Here is an 18,770-nt window from a genome sequence, read left to right on the forward strand (position 1 = left end):
AACTCTATTGGTTCCCTGAGCTAACTCCTGATTGGTCCATTTGTAGTGATTTATTTGCATGGAGCTCACTCCTGATTGGTTATTTCTCTCACTCCTGATTGGTCCATTTCTAAGAGCTTGTTCCTAATTAGTCACCTTTGTTGTACCTTATTTGCATATGATGTTACAAAACGTTGCAAAGTCTAGACTGGTAGCCTATAAAAGCCTGCGTAAACCTACAGATGGGATCCAGAGGTTGGAATGCTAACTCCTCTGGGCCCGCTGGCATAATGAACCTGAGTTCTCCAACTCTGAGTGCTGCTTGGTCTCTGGCCTGGATCCAGGCTGCTGTCACAACTGAGCTGTAACACACTTTTCTGCAACGCCTTACCCCAGGGAATGTTGGACCCCAAAAAAGACCCTGTATTCAAGGCACCGTATTCATGAGAGACACCAGGACATTGTGCTCCAGCAGAGCTGCAGGATATTCATCTGAGAGGTGGTATCAGAGTTCCAGGCAGGAATGTTTTTCTCACCCCTCTTCCCTTTCCTAACCATGTGACTAACCTATTTTATTTCCAAGTTCTCAGGAAATAAGAGAATGGAGAGCAGTGAAAAGAATATTGGGGCACAAGCCGACAAGAAAGAGTCTAGAACAAGATGGTGAGCTGATTTCTTACTTTATTGTCTCATTTGAGGTTGCAGATGACAAGATTAGGTGGGGAGTGAGTCTGAGTCTGTGATTTGGCGATCCCAGGGCAGACAGCCCAGGTGGTGTCAGAGGTCAGCAGACAGATTCAGGCTTCTGAATCCCTGGGCAGAGGGACACTGCAGCCCAGAGCTCAGAATCTTCCCTGGGACTTCTCAGCCACTCAGGCATGCCCAGGAAGAGCTGGAGGAGGAGGAAGTGTTTGGCCATTTTCTGTCCCCACATCAGCTCTTTTTGGCCCAGGGTCCGCATCATCAGCAGCAGCCTCCAGAGGACTGACCGCTGCCCCCTCCGCAGCACCCGGAGCCCCCCGAGGGCTGGCCGCAGCAGCCGGAGCTCTGGCGTCTGCGGTGGGACCTGCGGCTCCTGTGGGGGCTCAGGCAGCAGCCCCCACCCCCGGAGCTGCAGCAGCCCCCACCCCCGGAGCCGCAGCCGCCCCCGGAGCTGACGCTGCAGCAGGAAGAGACTGGAGGGCACTTGGGGGGGCACTTAGAGGCGGGGCACTTGGGGGGGCACTTGGGCGGGGGCTGGCACTGCTGCTGATTCTGCTGGCAGGACATCCTGGTGGGTGGGTCTCAGGAGCTGAGGGAGAGTCACACAGCAAGTCAGACCCAGCACACAGGGGCCCCCCGCCCCTTCCTGTCCCCTCAGCATCTTTCTTGCCCCTTTAGTTTGAGAAACTGTTTAGTGTGGTCCTAGATATTTAAACACTGAATGTTTTGTTACTTCTAATTAGTTGGGCAAATGCTCTCACACTGTCTCCCTTGAGTTTCACAATTTCTATTTCAGGTAGGCTGGGATTATTATATCTTTTGCAAAAGAGGCAACTGAGGCAAAAATCAATAAGAAAAAACCTGCCATAACTGAGTATCCAGTGAAGGAAGTGATTTCTCCCATCGTGTCACCCAGAACCTTGAGACTCCAGTATGGAAACCAGTTCAGAATGTACGTGTTCTCTTGAAGAAAGGAAATTAATGACCGTCTCTTGGAGTAACTTTCTAGATCATTTTGTTCTGTAAAGATGTGGATGCGCAGAACATGAATGGTCTGGGAGGCTAGTCTCACTGGATCACTTCCTCACTGAAGAAATTAAAGAATAATATTTTGTGCCTGAGGATGTGGGGGATTTCAGCTCAGGTCCCCTCGCTCAGTCTGAGGCTCTCCATTTTCAACACACCAAGGCCCCACACTAATACGCTGGCACAGTGATCTTCACCCTGTTGTGTCTGACTTCTTCAGCACATTCCCAGTTCTGATTCAGAGCCATAGATATGTAGGTTTTAAAGGGCCCCAGATCGTCTTCCAATCAGCTCTTTGTCTACTGGCTGAGAACTACCATTTCCTGCTCATCTTTGTAAGGAGGGTCACGATTTCTATCTCTAAGGTGATGCCCCCTTATGAAAATTGTGCTAATAGAGCTTGATGGTTAGCACTTCAGTGCCCTCTGACCTGAGAGCCCAGCCAACTGGAGCTCAGTTTGGTACAGAACAGAGGCACAGCCATCCCCTTCTCCCTCGTGGTCCCCTGTCCACGTGCTTCCTCAGTCTTCCTGAGGTCTCTCTCCCGCTAGCTACATGGCCTATAGCCTTCCAAGGCCCTGCCCCGCCTGCCTTCCCTCTCTGCTCTGAGCAGCCCTCTGTGGAAGGTCCGCTCCCATTCCCAGACGACACTCACCAGGTGCACACGCAGCACAGGTCTGTCAGCACCTCAGGAGAGGAGTGGAGTGGTTGCAGGTGCTCTGGTCCCGAGGCCCTTTTATCCTGGCCTTGGGCTGTGCCCTCAGGTGTGAGACAGGGTCTGGGCATGAGAGGCTGCCTCCTGCCGCCCACGTGGGTCCTGTGACAGGTGGTGACTGGCAGCTCCTCCCTGCCTCCCTCCGCGGGGCTCAGGGCAGCTGCTCCCAGCTAGGAATAGAATTTCTTAGAAATGATGACAGGGAAGAAAGACCCCCTACCTAGAATCACTCCTCACCTCGCTTTCCCTGGAAGATACCTGTCGTGCTTAGCTTTGGAGCTGAATTCCCAACCTCTCTTTTCTTGCCCCCCCCCCCCCAGATCTTAATTCAGTCTTTCTAGGCAATTTTGTTTAAACCAAATTCCTCAGAATCCTCCAACTCTATTACCTTATGTGTGTGGTGGGGTGGTGTGTGTGTGGCGGGGGGTGGGTGTGTGTGTGGCAGGGGGTGGGTGTGTGTGTGGTGGGGTGGTGGGGTGGTGTGTTTGTGGCAGGTGTGTGGGTGTGTGTGTGGTGGGGGGTGGGTGTGTGTGTGGAGTGGATGTGTATACAATAGCAATTAAGAACCTGGTTTAAAGAGTCAGACAGACTAGGAGGGAATCCTGCTTCTGTCACCCATTAGTGGCTTGCCCTTGTGAGAAGCAGTGCATCCTCCTTGTTCTCAGGTTTGCCCGTCTACAGCAGAGATAATACAAATCTAAAACTAACTCTCCAGGGGCGCGTGAGAGTCCGCGAACTAATGCAGAAGAAATTCCTGGTAGAGTTCATAACATGCTGTATTCTCTAAACAAATGCCAACACATTCATTCAGAAAAAGTTACAAGCGATTTCTAAGGTGAGTGGGGTCTGGTTAGAAAATACAAGATCCCTTTGTTTTGTTGAGGTTATTGCTAGGTTTTAACAGGAAATTGTGAACCAGGAATGAAGTTTTATAGAGGACGGAGAGACAGAGGACTTGATCTGAGAATTCAGATGTTCGAGGGGGCATCTGGGGGGAGATGAGGGGAAGTCCAGAGCCAAGAAGGAGGAAGGGCAGTGAAGAGACAATGAGACTGTGCGAGGCTGGTCGCTGCCTGGTGTAAAACAGCCAAGGAAGAGACATCCTTTGTGCGGGGAGGCCGGAGGGTGTCTAAGAGCAGGAACGTCCAATACGTCCTAGGATTTTGTGTCTCTTTCGGTTTTATGTCTCAACGTCTAGTATCTACATGAACACAGACTTTTCTTGAAAGAAACATTGGCATTTTCCCATTTGTAGGAGACGAAGGGAAAGGGTGAGAGTTTGCATCTGGGTCGCTGGTAAGTCAGCTAAGGAGATGCCCCGTGGTGGTATTGCCAGGTTATTAAACAACTAGACTAAATTTTCAGATGGAGGAGAATTGGAGCTAGAGATGATTATATGAAGGAGGTCTGCTTTCCTCAGGCGTTGAAGAACTCTGGAATTCCCTAGACCCTGAATAGATGTTGATTTGATAACATCCAGGTCACCTTGTGCAGTGTGACCCCTACCAGTCTGTGGCTGAGTTGTGTGTGGGGTGTGCATACTTGTATATACTTCTACTTAGAAATATTACAGAGACTATAAGAGGGACTAAATATGTGACTATGTATGTGCGTGCTCGTGCACACACACATGTGTATCTTACCATGTTTCTCACAGCATCTGGCATTGCTGGTGTCCAGCCTTCTCTAAATTATTCTGCCTCTTATATGCCTTATTTCCCTTTGTCCTATCCCTCACTGGGTTTCAATTCCTCCCTGAATTTTATGCCTCATTGGGTTCCATCCCTCACCTTCAGAAATCATTGTGTCAGACGACTAAGACCACTAATAAGGAAGTCTCATCCTGGGGTTCCCCCTGGGTCCACAGTGAGCCCCCATCTCTGCTGACCGAGGCCTGTGCAATAGACCCTTTGCTTCATCCCCGGTTTAGGCTTTGCTACTTCCCTTTAGAGATGTTCTTCTGAAGCTGAAATGTTCTGTCTTTTTCTACTATAATTTGTTCCTACTTGTCAAACTCCCATGTTTATTTCATCATTTGTGTACTTCCAAAACGGTGCTGTTCAAACATAACTTGCTGTGATATCTTTTTTGAATCTTTCCTTGAATCCCCAGTGTGGGCTTTATATTGCTATATCCCTCATCAGCTCCTAATACAGGGCTGTGCATTCAGTGAGTAACGAATTTTAAAGCCTGTTACTTTGACTGTGACTTAAGCCATCATCATCACCAGAATTCTCACTCTGAGGTAGAGTCATGTTACAGTGGACCAGCCTCATCATCCTGCAGAAATCTGCTACTGAAATAGCTGGGTATGGCTCATGTGGTTTCAAAGACTGTATTGAATGAGAGTGTAGTCAAGATATTGATTACCTGGCTCACAGAGATAGTTTCTGGTTCAGGAATCCAGCTCACCCAGTCCAAGGATGATGGGACATGGAAGCTATTCCGTCCCTGTCTTTGCCACCACAAAGGGCAGTGCGTCCTCACGTCAGTTCTGACTTGGTTTTAGCAGCGGGATGTAACACCTTGAGGACTGGGGTTAGATCTCAATGGCTTGGGGACCATTTCAGTATAAACAACTAGCAAAGAATTGATCTGCTGAGAGAGCCTGTTTCTTATGTTGTCAGGCTCTCATAATCTCAGGAGATAGGAGAGAAGAATGCTGATACCTGGTGAGAATTAAATCCGAGCCAGTGAATTTTACTCTGCATGCCAGAGCCAGCCCTATACACATGAGTGTGATTCTTAATTTGTTTCCTTCCACTGCAAACCTCTACTTACAGTAGCAACAACAAATCAATCCCAAAATTGCTAGAATATGGGCCTGATTATTTTTTATAAGTAGTTAGGTAAAATATTTTAAGCATGGCAAAAATATTAATAAATTTCACCTCATTAAAAAATCTGTACGGTAGAATGTATCATTTTTTGAAATGAAAAATATAGCTGAGGAAAAACAAAAATCGGAAGTCAGCGATAGATTAAAATTCACAATCAACAGTAAGTTATCATAATTTTATAGAAAATAAATAAGCCTATCTACAAAGTAATGGACAAAGCACATGAACAAATAGTCTGGAAAGAAACAGACATTAGCAATACATTTTGAAGTTTCGTGTTTCAGGTCTGTGCATACAGGTAACCAAAAAACTACATATAAAATAAGAATGAGGGCTATCAGATTTATTCTTTTATATTGAACTGGAAAAGATTTAAAATGGATAACAAAACTAAGTATTGCTGAAGAGATCAGAAATGGGTCTTATGTTGTTGGAAATATAATTTGGCCTAACTGTCTGGATGAAAACTTGGTGACTCATTACTCAACATAAAATATTGTTGTGTATACAAATTAAACTTTAAAAAGAGCATACTCTTTTATACAACAATTGAACTCCTAAGAATGTAACTGAAAGGGAAAAGATCTGATCAAAAAATCATATGCATAAGAGTAATTACTACAGGAAATGAAAATAATTGGAAGAGTTAGAAAAGTTGCAAGTTATAAAGATCAGAACACAGAATAAATTAGATCTTTACTGACCAGTAATAAATAATTCAAAAATATAATTTTAGAAATTGCTATTTAAAATCTAAAAATATATAATGTCTAAAATATAATTTTTGTGTAAAATATTTTTGATAAAATGGAAGACCTTACTGAAAGACATTATAGAACACCAAAATAGAGATATACCGTATTTATGGGTGAATGGAAAGAAAAATTGTTATAAAATTGGATAATCTATTACAAATTAATGCTCACATTTGATGAAATTTTCATCACAATTAAAATTTCTTTTTCATTTGTGGGACATGGCAAGCTGATCCTAAAGTTTATATGAGAAAGCAAAGATCTAGGAATTGCCAAGACAGTATTAGGGAGGAGAACAAAAGTCTGGGACCTGTGTGATTGCACATCACAACTGATTATGCACCTACTGTAATGAAGGCAGCAGCAGGACATTCTCTCAGGGACAAACTGACAATGAAAAGAATCATCAGTCCAACTGCAGATCTGTACATATGTGCAAACTCAGTTTTGACTGAGGAAGCATTTCAGATTAGTGGGGAAAGTGAAATATTTGATTATGATAAAGACAACTGATGATCTACTTGAGAAAAACGTTCAAATAAGACAAAATGTACAAAAATTCCTTTCAGGGCTGAATAAAGAACTTACCTTTTAAAAGAAAACAAAATTTTACAACTTTTTAAAAGAAAACAGAAAACAGATTTCTGTGCTTATGAATGTTGGAGAAGTCTTAAAATCATGAAGAGTGCAAACAACATAATGTTGTAGAAATGCAGCTGTATTAAAAACAAAACACTTTTTCTTTAAATGACACCATTAAGAAGCAAACAAGAAAATAATTTAATGGAGAAAGATACTCACAACTCATTTAATAATAGTGCATTAGTAACCAGGATGTGTAAAGAACATTTACAGATTCTAACAAAAGGAGATAAACAGGAAAACAGTGTTTAAATAAGAACACACAATTCATAGAAGACAAATCCAAATGACCAACAGACATAAAAAGATGCTCATTACTAAGCAAAAAAATGCATATTAAAGCTGCAGTAGTACAATTCACATGCACCACACGCACATGACCGTCATTTACGTTCAGTAACAACGTGTAGGAAGAGTGATTCTACCCTATCTAAGTGGAAATAAAAATTGACAAGAGCGAATTAGAGAGATGAGCATGATCTGAAATTCAATAGTTCTGCTTACAGGTGCTTAACTTAGAGAGTCTCCCCAACATGTGTGACAGCAGACACACACACAAAAGATTTCCTAGATGCACTGTTCATACAGCAAATAGTGCAAACAACCGAAGCGCTCATCCAAAGGAAAACTCACGCTGTACTCGTAAGACAGATAATATACCGTTGTAAAAATAAACTACAGCTACAAAGACCAACTTGAATAACTCACAAAAATACTGTTTAAAGAAGAAAGAGAGTTACAGGTTTGCATCTCAAGTATGATGCCATTTCTACAAAGTCGAAATCACACAACCATAATACATACTGTGTCAACGTTGCCGTATGGAATAAAACACGGAGGGATATGCTAAGAACTTGGTTTAAATCAGGTTGAGTATAATCATTAAAATAACATTTGGGAGGAAAGAATCGTAGTGTTGGGCACGGCCAGGGTGGAGGCGGGATCGGGGGGGCGGTTGGAAGGGTGGGTCCAAGAAGTGAAGGTGAAAAAAACAGATTTCTTCTGTATAGCACAAAGAACTATATTCAATATGTTGTAATAATCTTTAATAATCTTTAGTGAAAAAGAATATGAAAATGAATATATGTATATATGTGCATGACTGGGACATTGTGCTGTACACCAGAAATTGACACATTGTAACTAACTACACCTCAAAAAAAAAAAATGAAGGTGAGACCTCTAGAGACAGGCAACCTCTGGGGAGAACACGGTGGGGAACGAAGGTAGGGATTTTCCCACCCGCCTCCATTTCTGAGCCGCGTATTCCTTGCTGGGGCAGCAGCCCTGGGCTCCCTGGAGGGAGGCAGGAAGAAGATGCCAGTCACTAGCCGTCACAGGACCACGTGGGCGGCAGGAGGCGGTCCTCTCATGCCCAGGCCCTGTCTCACAGGCTTGGGGCAGAGCCCAAGGCCAGGATAAAAGGGTCTAGGGTCATAGCACATCCATCCACTCCCCTCCTGAGGTGCAGACAGACCCTGTGCTGAGTGTTCACCTGGTGAGTGTCCACTGGGACCGGGAGGGGGGTCTTCCACAGAGGGGTGCTCAGACCAGAGCAGGAGGGCAGGCAGGGAAGGACCTTTGTGGCGTTGTGAGGGGACAGGGCAGGGTAAGAGGATGAGGCTGGTCCTTATTAGCAACAGAACGAGTCTCAGGATGACTGAAGGGAGGAGCAATGGGGAGAGGAGTTGTGGGACTGGGACTCAGTGCTCTAGAGAAACCCAGCTGCTGTCTTGTTTGGTCAGTGATCTGAAGGATTTGCGACCTTGACTATCATACTAACCCTTGACTGTGTTAGAAAAGGGAAGTTCATCTTTGGAAATATAACTGTCCCTCCCGGAAGAGCGGAGGTGGAAACAGAGGTACTCAGCCAGGAGGGAGGAAGTCAGAGCTGACTGACTGGTTCTGAGCACTCAGATTAGTGGGGCTGCAGAGCTGAGCAGCAACAGCCCAGGTCTCAGGGCTGAGGTATTAGTTTGAGGTGAGTGTCTGGTCCGGGGCCTGAGTGCAAGTCCCAGCTTCCATTAAATGATATTTTTCCTTAGCTGGTTCTCTAGTGTCCCTACAGGACAAGAATATCTAGGAAGTTCTCCAAGAGAAAAGGACTATGTCACCTTAAGAAATGATTTCATTTCTAAACTGCTTCCTAGACTGTTGCCACGCTTCTTAGGGTATAATTGCAGTAGAATATCTCCTATATACCTGATGCTTGGTTTGGAGAATGATTTCTTAACATTTTTTGGTCTCAGCTTTCTAATTTTGAAGAGAGGATATGAGAGCATTTGCTTAACTAATTAGAAGTAACAAAACTTTCAGTGTTTAAATATCTAGGACCACACTAAACAGTTTCTCAAACTAAAGGGGCAAGAAAGATGCTGAGGGGACAGGGAGGGGCGGGGGTGGGGGGGCGCCCTGTGTGCTGGGTCTGACTTGCTGTGTGACTCTCCCTCAGCTCCTGAGACCCGACCACCAGGATGTCCTGCCAGCAGAATCAGCAGCAGTGCCAGCCCCCGCCCAAGTGCCCCCCCAAGTGCCCCGCCCCTAAGTGCCCCCCCAAGTGCCCTCCAGTCTCTTCCTGCTGCAGCGTCAGCTCCGGGGGCGGCTGCGGCTCCGGGGGTGGGGGCTGCTGCAGCTCCGGGGGTGGGGGCTGCTGCAGCTCCGGGGGTGGGGGCTGCTGCCTGAGCCCCCACAGGCGCCGCAGGTCCCACCGCAGACGCCAGAGCTCTGGCTGCTGCAGCCAGCCCTTGGGGGGCTCCGGGTGCTGCGGAGGGGGCAGCGGTCAGTCCTCCGGGGGCCCCAGCTGCTGCGGAGGGAGCAGTGGCCAGTCCTCCAGGGGCTGCTGCTGATGATGCGGACCCTGGGCCAAGAAGAGCTGACGTGGGGACAGCAAATGGCCAAACACTTCCTCCTCCTGCCGCGCCTCCTGCTGGGCCTGCCCGTGCTGCTGGGAGGTCTGGGTGAGGCCTTGGGATCTGGTCCAGGGGATTCCTGTGCCCTGGTGCCTGGGAGCCCAAAACCTCTCCTCCAAACCCATTTATTGACCTCCTTCCCCATATGTTGGCTGCCCTGGAAACCCCAAACACAGACTCCATGTCCCTCTGCAGCTCGTCTGTTTAAATACCCCCGCCTGATGTGAAACAATAAAAAAGAGGAATCTGCATTTCTTCTCGACTTGACTGATTTTTTTATTCCTACATCATCTTTCTCATACTCTGCCCTCAACGGCTGGTTCCCCTAACGCCTCAGTATCTACAGACCTTGTTCAGATTTACCTCTTGTGCCACTGACATCCTTTACAGCAAAGTCAATTTTTATTGGTTCAGAAGCCAATCCAGGATCCAACGTGGCATTTAGTTGCCGGGATTCACCAGTCTCTCCCATGCACGACAGTCCTTCAGGTTCCATTTGTCTTTCATGACTTGCTATTTTTTAAGAGCCCCTGGTTGCTGTACAGCGCCCCTCAGTTCACATTTACCTGATGTTTCTTCTTGACCAGGTCTGGTTATGCATTCTTGCAGGGATCCCACGGTGGTGACGCTGTGTCCTGTTCTACAGGGTGTGTGATTGTCCCATTCCTGGTGATACAATTTGGACTGCTTGGCTTAGGTGATGTCTGCCAGGTTTCTTTGTTGCCTAGTTATTATTTTTCTTTTTAATTAATAATTTATAAGAGATACTTTGATAGTATTTAAATACTTATATTGTATCAAGTATTTACCCCAAACCTTTTTTGGCTTCAGTTGAGTTTTATATGAAAAGTTATTACTATGGTGCCGCTGATGTCATTGATTATGATTTCTATTTTATATGCTGATCTTAGGTCCTGCCACGTGCTGAGCCCTTGTATGATTTCCTGCAATGCACATTCTTGTGAACACTTCTCTTGTGTATCACAGCTTGCTTTCCCTAGACTAAGTTCCAAGAAAACAACATAGTGTAAAAGGCTATGTTCATTCAAATTTGAATCGATTATACACCAGTAAGTACTAAATAGCCATCCAGAACATTATGCCAATTTATATTGTCACCCCAAAATATGAGTATTTACTACCACAAGTTCTCACACATCCTGACTTTTATTAGCCATTACAATAATTGTAATTTTGAAGCAAATAAATTAATCTGATAAACAACATCCTCAAATACGAGACCTTTCTTTCTTTCTTCTTCTTTCTTTCTTTCTTTCTTTCTTTCTCTTTCTTTCTTCTTTCTTTCTTTCTTTCTTTCTTTCTTTCTTTCTTTCTTTCTTTCTTTCTTTCTTTCTTTCTTTTCTTTCTTTCTTTTCTTTCCTTCTTTTTCTGCAGTTTAAAAAATATTAGTAACATTGACCATTATGGCTCTTCACATGACTGAAGCCATCCTGGGCCCACTCAGTTCTTCCCATCCATCTATTGACCCTACCAGGACTGTACTGTGTAGTAACTCTCTTTGTGCTGTCAAGGGCTTTGCAGTTAATGGATACTGTCTAATGATCATTGGGTTAGGTGGCCTCTACGCTCTGCTAGGATCCAAACAATGATAAAGACCTTCACTGATGTATCTCCGGCACCCAAGAGACAAGTTACTTATCATAAATCAGATACGATCTTGACTTAGGAACGCACTCCTTGTCCCCATACCCTAGGTTAGCTATAAAACTGTCCCAGTGGCCCCTCGGTGGTGCGGACTGCAGCTGTGAATGCTTCTGGACAGCCATCCACCCGGCCCCACCCACTTGTAAAGTACTCACAATAAACTTCATATTTGTATTTTATGAAGTTACCTGCTTTGTTTGTCAGTCTCAAGATACCCTCTCAGTTCAGTGGGCACTTTTTATTCCCTCCATGCTTGGACAAACATCTTTTCAATTTTTGTTTGCCTTTCAGTGCGTGTGCCCTTGGGTGAGAGCGAGTGGGCTGACTCTTTCCTTTGTCCATTAGATTTTTTTTAATCTTTTTACTTTTGTATTTTTAAGATATATTTTTGTATTAGGGACATTACTTCCTTACCTGGCACATGTGTTGTTTTTGTTTTTGTTTTCTAGTTGATTATTTGTCTTTTTGCCTTATATGGGGTAGTTTTTGTCATATGGAATTAAATTTTTATATAATTTACCAATCTTTTTTTTACATATTATGGGATTTGTGCCATTCTTAAAACACCTTCCCCCCTTAATAATTAAGTAACAATCACATTTATTTTTTATTTCCTTTAGAATATTGTTTCATCATTTATAATTTAAAAGAAAGATATTCAAGAAGAAGAAAAAAGCTAACATTTGTTAACGTGCTAGTTTGTAGCTAGAAGGGAGGAGACTGGAGAGGCACAGAGAAAAATTAATATACTTTGAATTACTTCCCATTAGATCTCAGCAGTGCCCCTTCTATTTCCTTGAGAAGATGAGAGAATGATGATGTAAGAGACAGAACCCTTGGAAGAATGGGTGACCTCAGAAAACCTTTGGTAATCAAAATGTTTACTGAATGAGGCCACAGCCATTGATAACCAGGCCAGAGTGTCAGTCAAGTGATATGGTGTAATCACACTTCTAACTCATCACCTATGTCCAAGCAGATTGATAGTTCAGGTGCTGTCCTGCCTCAAGGCAGAGGTGTGGACCCAATGACCTCTTCACCCCATCATTCTAGGAATCAGGACCTGGGCTCCTGTGTGAGCCAAGGCATGGATATCCTGGCCACTGCCCCAAAACTAAGCCCACTGGAACAGCTTGAGCCCATGTCATACCCAGGTGTCACACCCAAGGGCAGATCTCTGCAGGGTGGAGTGGCCATCACAGCTCACCGTGCCTGTCTCAGAGTGTGGTCTCCTAAGAGGTTGACATGTTGTTGTAAACTGCAAAGTCAGTGCTAATTCTAGTGGATTTTTAAAAATCTATTAACCACCCACACGGGCATAACCTTGTCCTAGTTATTGAAGGGGAATAAGAAATATAAGGCACAAACTGCGTTGTCAAATGGTCTGTTGAAATATCATCTATAAGATACGTCACATAAAAGATAAGGAGTAAGTGGGACTTGAACTCATTGTCTCAGAATTGAAAATATGAGGGAATAACGCACCAGAGCGGAGTGGGGAGAGGCGTGTTTACAGTCAGCCAGCAGTGCCAGTTCTTCTCAGGAAACACAACAGACATTGGAGTGGTTGTCCTCAGTCACACTGCAGAGAGCCTTGGCCATCAGTCAAAGTGCTGGCCTTGATCCTGAATGCACTTCGGAGCCCTGGATGAGGCTTCCTTAAAGGACAGGGGTAATTCTTCTTGGAGTGTGAGATGAGGAAAGAGAACATGTTTAGATCCCAGCGAAGACTGGAGTCAAGGAGAAACCATCAAAGATGGGAGGCAGTGAAACATTAGGAAGGTCGTGTACCTTGTGATATTGGATGCTGAGAATAATAAACAGGGTGGATTCTATGTCTGTATCTCTCTATGTCTATAGAATATAATGTATATGTGCATATATCATCAAACAGTCTAAAACCCCCACAATCATGAGCAAACAGACGTCTCACCAGATACGGGTTCTCCTTGCCCATTGTAACCCTGACATAGATATTACTGACTTATGTCCACCTCATCTCAGGCTCTGGCGAGTTATTTTTGACATTTCTGGAGGGAGGACTTTCTTCTCATAGTTACTTCTAGGTCTAATTTCCCTTCACCTAATTAATTTGTTTATTTTAAAAAAATACTGTTGCCCTCTAGACATAGGAGGGTATATATGAAAATTAATATTAGCCTTTATCTTAATCTCCTAAAAATGTTCAAATATGAAAAAAAAAAAAGCCCTTGAAGGAACCCTCCTGTACCCCAGCCCTCCCGTTCTGTCGGGTCCCCCTGGCTCTTGGATCGGGGGAGGGGCCCATCTCCATAGACTCCTCCCCCACACATGCCCCAGGCTTGAACTCTCTGTCCCTTCTTGCTGCTCTCCCACCCCTGGGCTCACTCTTCCTGTGTGTAAGATCCTTGGAAAGCAAATGCTCATTCTGCTGTGCAGGGCAATACTAATTTGCTCTCTAACTCCTCTGCAGGGATATTGTTTTGTGAAAATGCACAAAAGACTTCAGTTGAATAAAAGTAGTCATTTTAAAAGCTAGATGTACTTATCCTAGAAAACAGTTGTGATCTAAAAAAAATCTACTCACTTTTAATTATTAATGGCTAGATAGTTCATTTGTGAGGGTCCACTGGGTCATGGGACCTTTTTCAGGCATTTTCCTCCCATGGTTTCTGTGGACCCTCGCAACACCATTGAGAGCAATTTTTTTATCAACTCTTTAAAGTTGAGGAAACTCATAATGAGAACAGTTAGGTGATTTTCACAAGGTCCCATGGCTAATCTGCTACAGGACCAGGATTCTGTCCCAGGTGTGTCTTACTCCTAGCCCGGCTTTTAACTGTGATGGTGTAGACATGCACGCGCGCACGCGCGTATACACACACACACACACACACACACACACACACACACACACGAGGACCAAGCTGTCTGAGACACAAGCAGAGACACTTGGAGGCTCTGTGAGTCTTAGTTCGAAGCAGACCATCAGAGAAACAGGACGAGAGGGATGGAGAGATCAAACTCCAAGGAAAAGGTGTAAGGGGCAGGCAGCAGTAAAGAGAGGGTTGGCATGTCCTGAGCCCAGGGGCAGGATGCAGGGAGGAGCTGCCAGTCACCACCTGTCGCAGCACCCACATAGGTGGCAGGAAGGAGGGTCTCACTATAAGGTCCAAGAAATCCCAGTCCCATAGATAGTACCAAATCGTTAACAAAGTCTTGTCCAGGACTGCACACTATTTATGCAAGTCTGAAATCTGCCATGAGATACAGATCTGTGTGCGACCTCTAGTTTGAGCGCCCACCACCCACCTTCAGAACCACCTGGTGCTGGCTGTTTCTGGGCTCTGGCCGCACCCCTCCTTGCACCGCACGCCCTGGCGTGACAGTGCAGCTCAGGGCCCGCCCGCTCTTCTTCCCTCCTTGTGACTTATCATTCAGGTGAGTATGATGAGTTCCTTGACATCCTGGCATGGGTCTTATATTTCTGAACCTACATACAGAGCTATGCACAGGGTAAGTAGTTAATGATTTAAGCATCCTATTACTAGCATTAGCAGACTTAATTACAAATAGCCATTCCATATGACTGCGATCCTCCTCACAGGAGACCACACTCCGAGACAGGCACAGAGGCATGCTGGCCACGCAGTCCTGAGGGATCTGCCCCTGTTCCACCCGGGCGTGGCGTTTGTTCTCCCACTCAGGGTGTTCCAAAGGGCTTAGGAATGGGGAAGGGGTCAGGACACGGATTTCCTGCTCCCGGCTTCTGGGATGATGGGGTAGAGATGCCATCTGGTCCAGGCCTCTGACTCTATGTGGGATGACACCCAAACGGTCAGTTTACCTGATGTGATGAGTCAGGGGCCTAGTAGTGCTATGGAGGCAGGATTTTAAACCTTGGCTATGAGATCTCATGGCTTTGCTTGTAGTTCAATATGAACATTTTGACCAGCAAAGCACTGGCTTTTTGAGGTTTCCTATTTATCAAGGTGCCTGCTGCCTCCATCTTTTTGTTGAACGGAGTGCCACGCACAGACTGCCAATCGTAGGGAAGAACTCTAAACACCTCTGCCCACGGCATCTCGGTAAGCAAGGAAGTTGCCAAGGATAACACAAAACAATCAAGCCCTGGGTGGAACCACACTTAACTGACCTAGAGAAGAGACACAGTGAGGTCAGCCTCAAGAGTGGGCGCCGACCCCCATGGCCGGTGGAGCTCCCCCAGTGGCCGAGGAAGGACAGTTGGCCTAACACACTCCTCTCCTGCGGTGGTGAAGGGCCGTGAAGATATATGTCTCTTCATTGGTGAGATGTCTGCTAAGGTATTTTGTCCACTTTTTAATTGGGTTGTTTATTTACTTATTGTTGAGTTCTAAGTGTTCTTTGAGTAATTTTGGATAATAGCCCTTTATCAATCAGTGTCTTTGGAAAATGTTTTCCCCCAGTTTATGGCTTATCAGTCTTAACATTGCCTTTGCAGAGCAGAACTTTTTAATTTAATGAAGTTTACCTTACCAATTCTTTCTTTCACAGATCATGCCTTTGGTGTTGTATCTACAAAGTCATTGCCACATCCAAGGTCATCTAGGTTTTCCCCTGTTATCTTCTAGGAATTTTTTCATTTTTATTTTACATTTATGCCTGTGATCCATTTTGACTTTATTTTTGTGAAGAATATAAGTTCTGTGTTTAGATTCTTTTTTTTTTTTTTTTGCATGTGAATGTCCAGTTTTCCCAGCACCTTTTATTGAAAAGACTATCTTTGATTACTGTATTACTTTTTAAAAAATTGTAGTCAAGTATCAGTTGACTATAGATATGGGGGTCTATTCTGTTCCATTGATCTATTATCTATTCTTTTGACAACATGAACTGTGTTGATCATGTAGCTGAAGTCAGGCTCCGTCAGTCCTGTGACCTAATTCTCCTTCAGCATTGTGTTGGCTGCTCTGGGTCTTTACCTCTCCATAAAAAACTTTAGAATCAGCTTCTTGACACCCATGAAATAATTTCTGGGGTTTTGATGGGATGCATTGAATCTATAGATCAAATTGCTGGTTGCAATTGTAGTTATATGAGTGCATATATTTGACAAAACTCATTGAATTGTATATTAAAATTAGTGAATTTTATTGTGTGTAAATTATTCAGCAGCAAAAGTGATTTTTAAATTTAAAAAAGAAGGCTTTATTCCCTATATATGTATTTATGTATGTGTGTCTATTGTGTATTTAAGCTGAAGGAGGAGTCAGGTGAAGACTGATTAGGAGAAGGGTGGGGAGTGGGGAGCACAGGGATGAGGAAGGATGGTGGGAAGAAAGAGGGTGATGTCTGTCTCCTGGCCATGTCTGAGGGGCAGAGTTAGACATCTGAAGGGAACCAGAAATTGATGAAGAAGGGTTCACAATTCATACTGCTTCAAGATCTTGCTTAAAAGGGAAAATAAAGAATTAGAGGAAAACGCAAACCTACAGAAATACAAACTTTTCCCTGCTGACCGTTGACCCTGTCCTCTGTGCACTGAGGCCTTTGCAGCCACCAACAGAGGAGGGAGGAGGATGGAACAATGGTGACAAAATCCGGAAATGAGGTCAGTCTACACCAAGTCAGTGAGCAGACTGTATTTTTTATTTCAATTAAGGCAGCAGAACGCAATGTTACTGAGGGACACGGGGACTAAGCTTTGAGATTTCTAGGACAACAGCAGATATGGGGCGGGTGCAGGGGGAGACAGTAACTTGGTTTTAGAGAAAGGTCTGGGGCTTCTGGACAGCAGGGTAGAGGATTCCACTAGGCCAGAGCTCCAGTTTTTGCCAGGACCTCTCAGCCACTCAGGGAGATCAGGGGAGGAGGAGTTTCGGGTCCACCTCATCAGCAGCAGCCCCCAGAGGTCTGACCGCTGCCCCCTTCCGCAGCACCCGGAGCCCCCCAAGGGCTGGCTGCAGCAGCCGGAGCTCTGGCGTCTGCGGTGGGACCTGCGGCGCCTGTGGGGGCTCAGGCAACAGCCCCCACCCCCGGAGCTGCAGCAGCCCCCACCCCCGGAGCCGCAGCCGCCCCCGGAGCTGATGCTGCAGCAGGAAGAGGCTGGAGGGCACTTGGGGGGGCACTTAGGGGCGGGGCACTTGGGGGGGCACTTGGGCGGGGGCTGGCACTGCTGCTGGTTCTGCTGGCAGGACATCCTGGTGGGCGGGTCTCAGGAGCTGAGGGAGAGTCACACAGCAAGTCAGGCCCAGCACAAGGAGGACCCCCGCCCCTCCCTGTCCCCTCAGCATCTTTCTCCCCCCTTTGTTTTAAACGTCTTTGGATCAGACACAGGAAAACTATCTCTTTGGTGCTCATTAATTATTTCCTAAGTATCAGATAAAAGACCACGAAACAAATTGGCTCCAAGTCAGCATTCAATCCTCCATGTCACCAAGACTCCTTTTTTAAAAAAATTTTTAAATTGAAGTATGTCAGTTACAACGTGTCAGTTTCAGGTGTGCAGCACAATGTCCCAGTTATTCACCAAGACACTTGAAAACGTCCAGCGTAGGTGCCATTTTAGAGCGGAAATCCTCATTAAGGAAAAAAAACAAGACTGTTCTCTCCTTAAAGGATTTCTGATATATCTTGGTTTTGCAGAAGTATAAAAAATTGTAACTGCAAAAGGCCTTGGAGTCAGTTTGTCCCAATCAGCTCAATTTATAAATGAAGAAACTGAAACCCGCAGAGGGAAATCCACTGGCCCAAAGCTGTTGGCAGGCACATCCCAGTTCTGCTCCAGGTTCCCTGACTCCCAACCCCACGCTCTGTCCTTTACACCCTCCTCCTGGGTCTGCTCCCCAGGCACATCACAGGGCTTCGCAGCCCCACTGTGGGTCTTCTTGTTGGAGTCTCTGATGTCTCGATTCTCTCTTTGACTACCTAATGTCCTCAGCACATAACTTCTACAACTGAGTACAGCTGCATTTCCAAAATGATGTTCCTACCATACAGCCTGTTTCCGCATAATTTGGAGGCCAACGTTTTTATTCCCCCAAACCAGAGAAACACACCCAGCAAGTGAGAATGATTTGGTTTCTCTAAAATTCCAGCACCAGCCACACAAATCTTCCCCGTTGCCTGGTCTCTCTCACCCATCTTGTCCTTCCCTCCTTCAGATTTCCTGGGCTCTTGTCCTTGCCAACCACAACTCCAGCCCTGACGGCCCTGCCCCGCCTGCCGTCTGCTCTGAGCAGCCCTCTGTGGAAGGTCCTATCCCATTCCCAGATGACACTCACCAGGTGCACACAAAGCACAGGTCTGTCAGCACCTCAGGAGAGGAGTGGATGGAGGTGCTCTGGCCCCAGGGCCCTTTTATCCTGGCCTTAGGCTCTGCCCTCAGGTGTGAGACAGGGCCTGGGCGTGAGAGGACCGCCTCCTGACGCCCACGTGGTTCCTGTGACAGGTGGTGACTGGCAGCTCCTCCCTGCCTCCCTCCACGGGGCTCAGGGCAGAGCTAGGAGAGTGCCCGCTTAAAACGGGGACCATGGTGGGTGGAAATGGACGCAGCATTCGTGGACCCCTCTGTTGC

General features: G+C 45.6%; 3 long non-coding RNA genes across 3 annotated transcripts; 1 reads left to right on the plus strand and 2 right to left on the minus strand.

Moving 5' to 3' along the window:
- Nucleotides 1-643: 643 nt before the first annotated feature.
- Nucleotides 644-2,434, minus strand: LOC116658732. Its single transcript, XR_004314016.1, has 2 exons — nucleotides 2,363-2,434; nucleotides 644-1,270 (listed from the first exon to the last, which is right to left on the minus strand). It is a non-coding gene; the product is annotated as an uncharacterized LOC116658732 (long non-coding RNA).
- A 5,690-nt stretch (nucleotides 2,435-8,124) lies between these two features.
- Nucleotides 8,125-9,819, plus strand: LOC116658733. Its single transcript, XR_004314018.1, has 2 exons — nucleotides 8,125-8,157; nucleotides 9,112-9,819. It is a non-coding gene; the product is annotated as an uncharacterized LOC116658733 (long non-coding RNA).
- Nucleotides 9,820-16,821: 7,002 nt separating this feature from the next.
- LOC116658809 lies at nucleotides 16,822-18,534 on the minus strand. Its single transcript, XR_004314116.1, has 2 exons — nucleotides 18,478-18,534; nucleotides 16,822-17,415 (listed from the first exon to the last, which is right to left on the minus strand). It is a non-coding gene; the product is annotated as an uncharacterized LOC116658809 (long non-coding RNA).
- Nucleotides 18,535-18,770: the final 236 nt, after the last annotated feature.

This window comes from Camelus ferus, chromosome 21 (assembly GCF_009834535.1).
Source record: "Camelus ferus isolate YT-003-E chromosome 21, BCGSAC_Cfer_1.0, whole genome shotgun sequence".
Lineage (NCBI taxonomy): Eukaryota > Metazoa > Chordata > Mammalia > Artiodactyla > Camelidae > Camelus > Camelus ferus.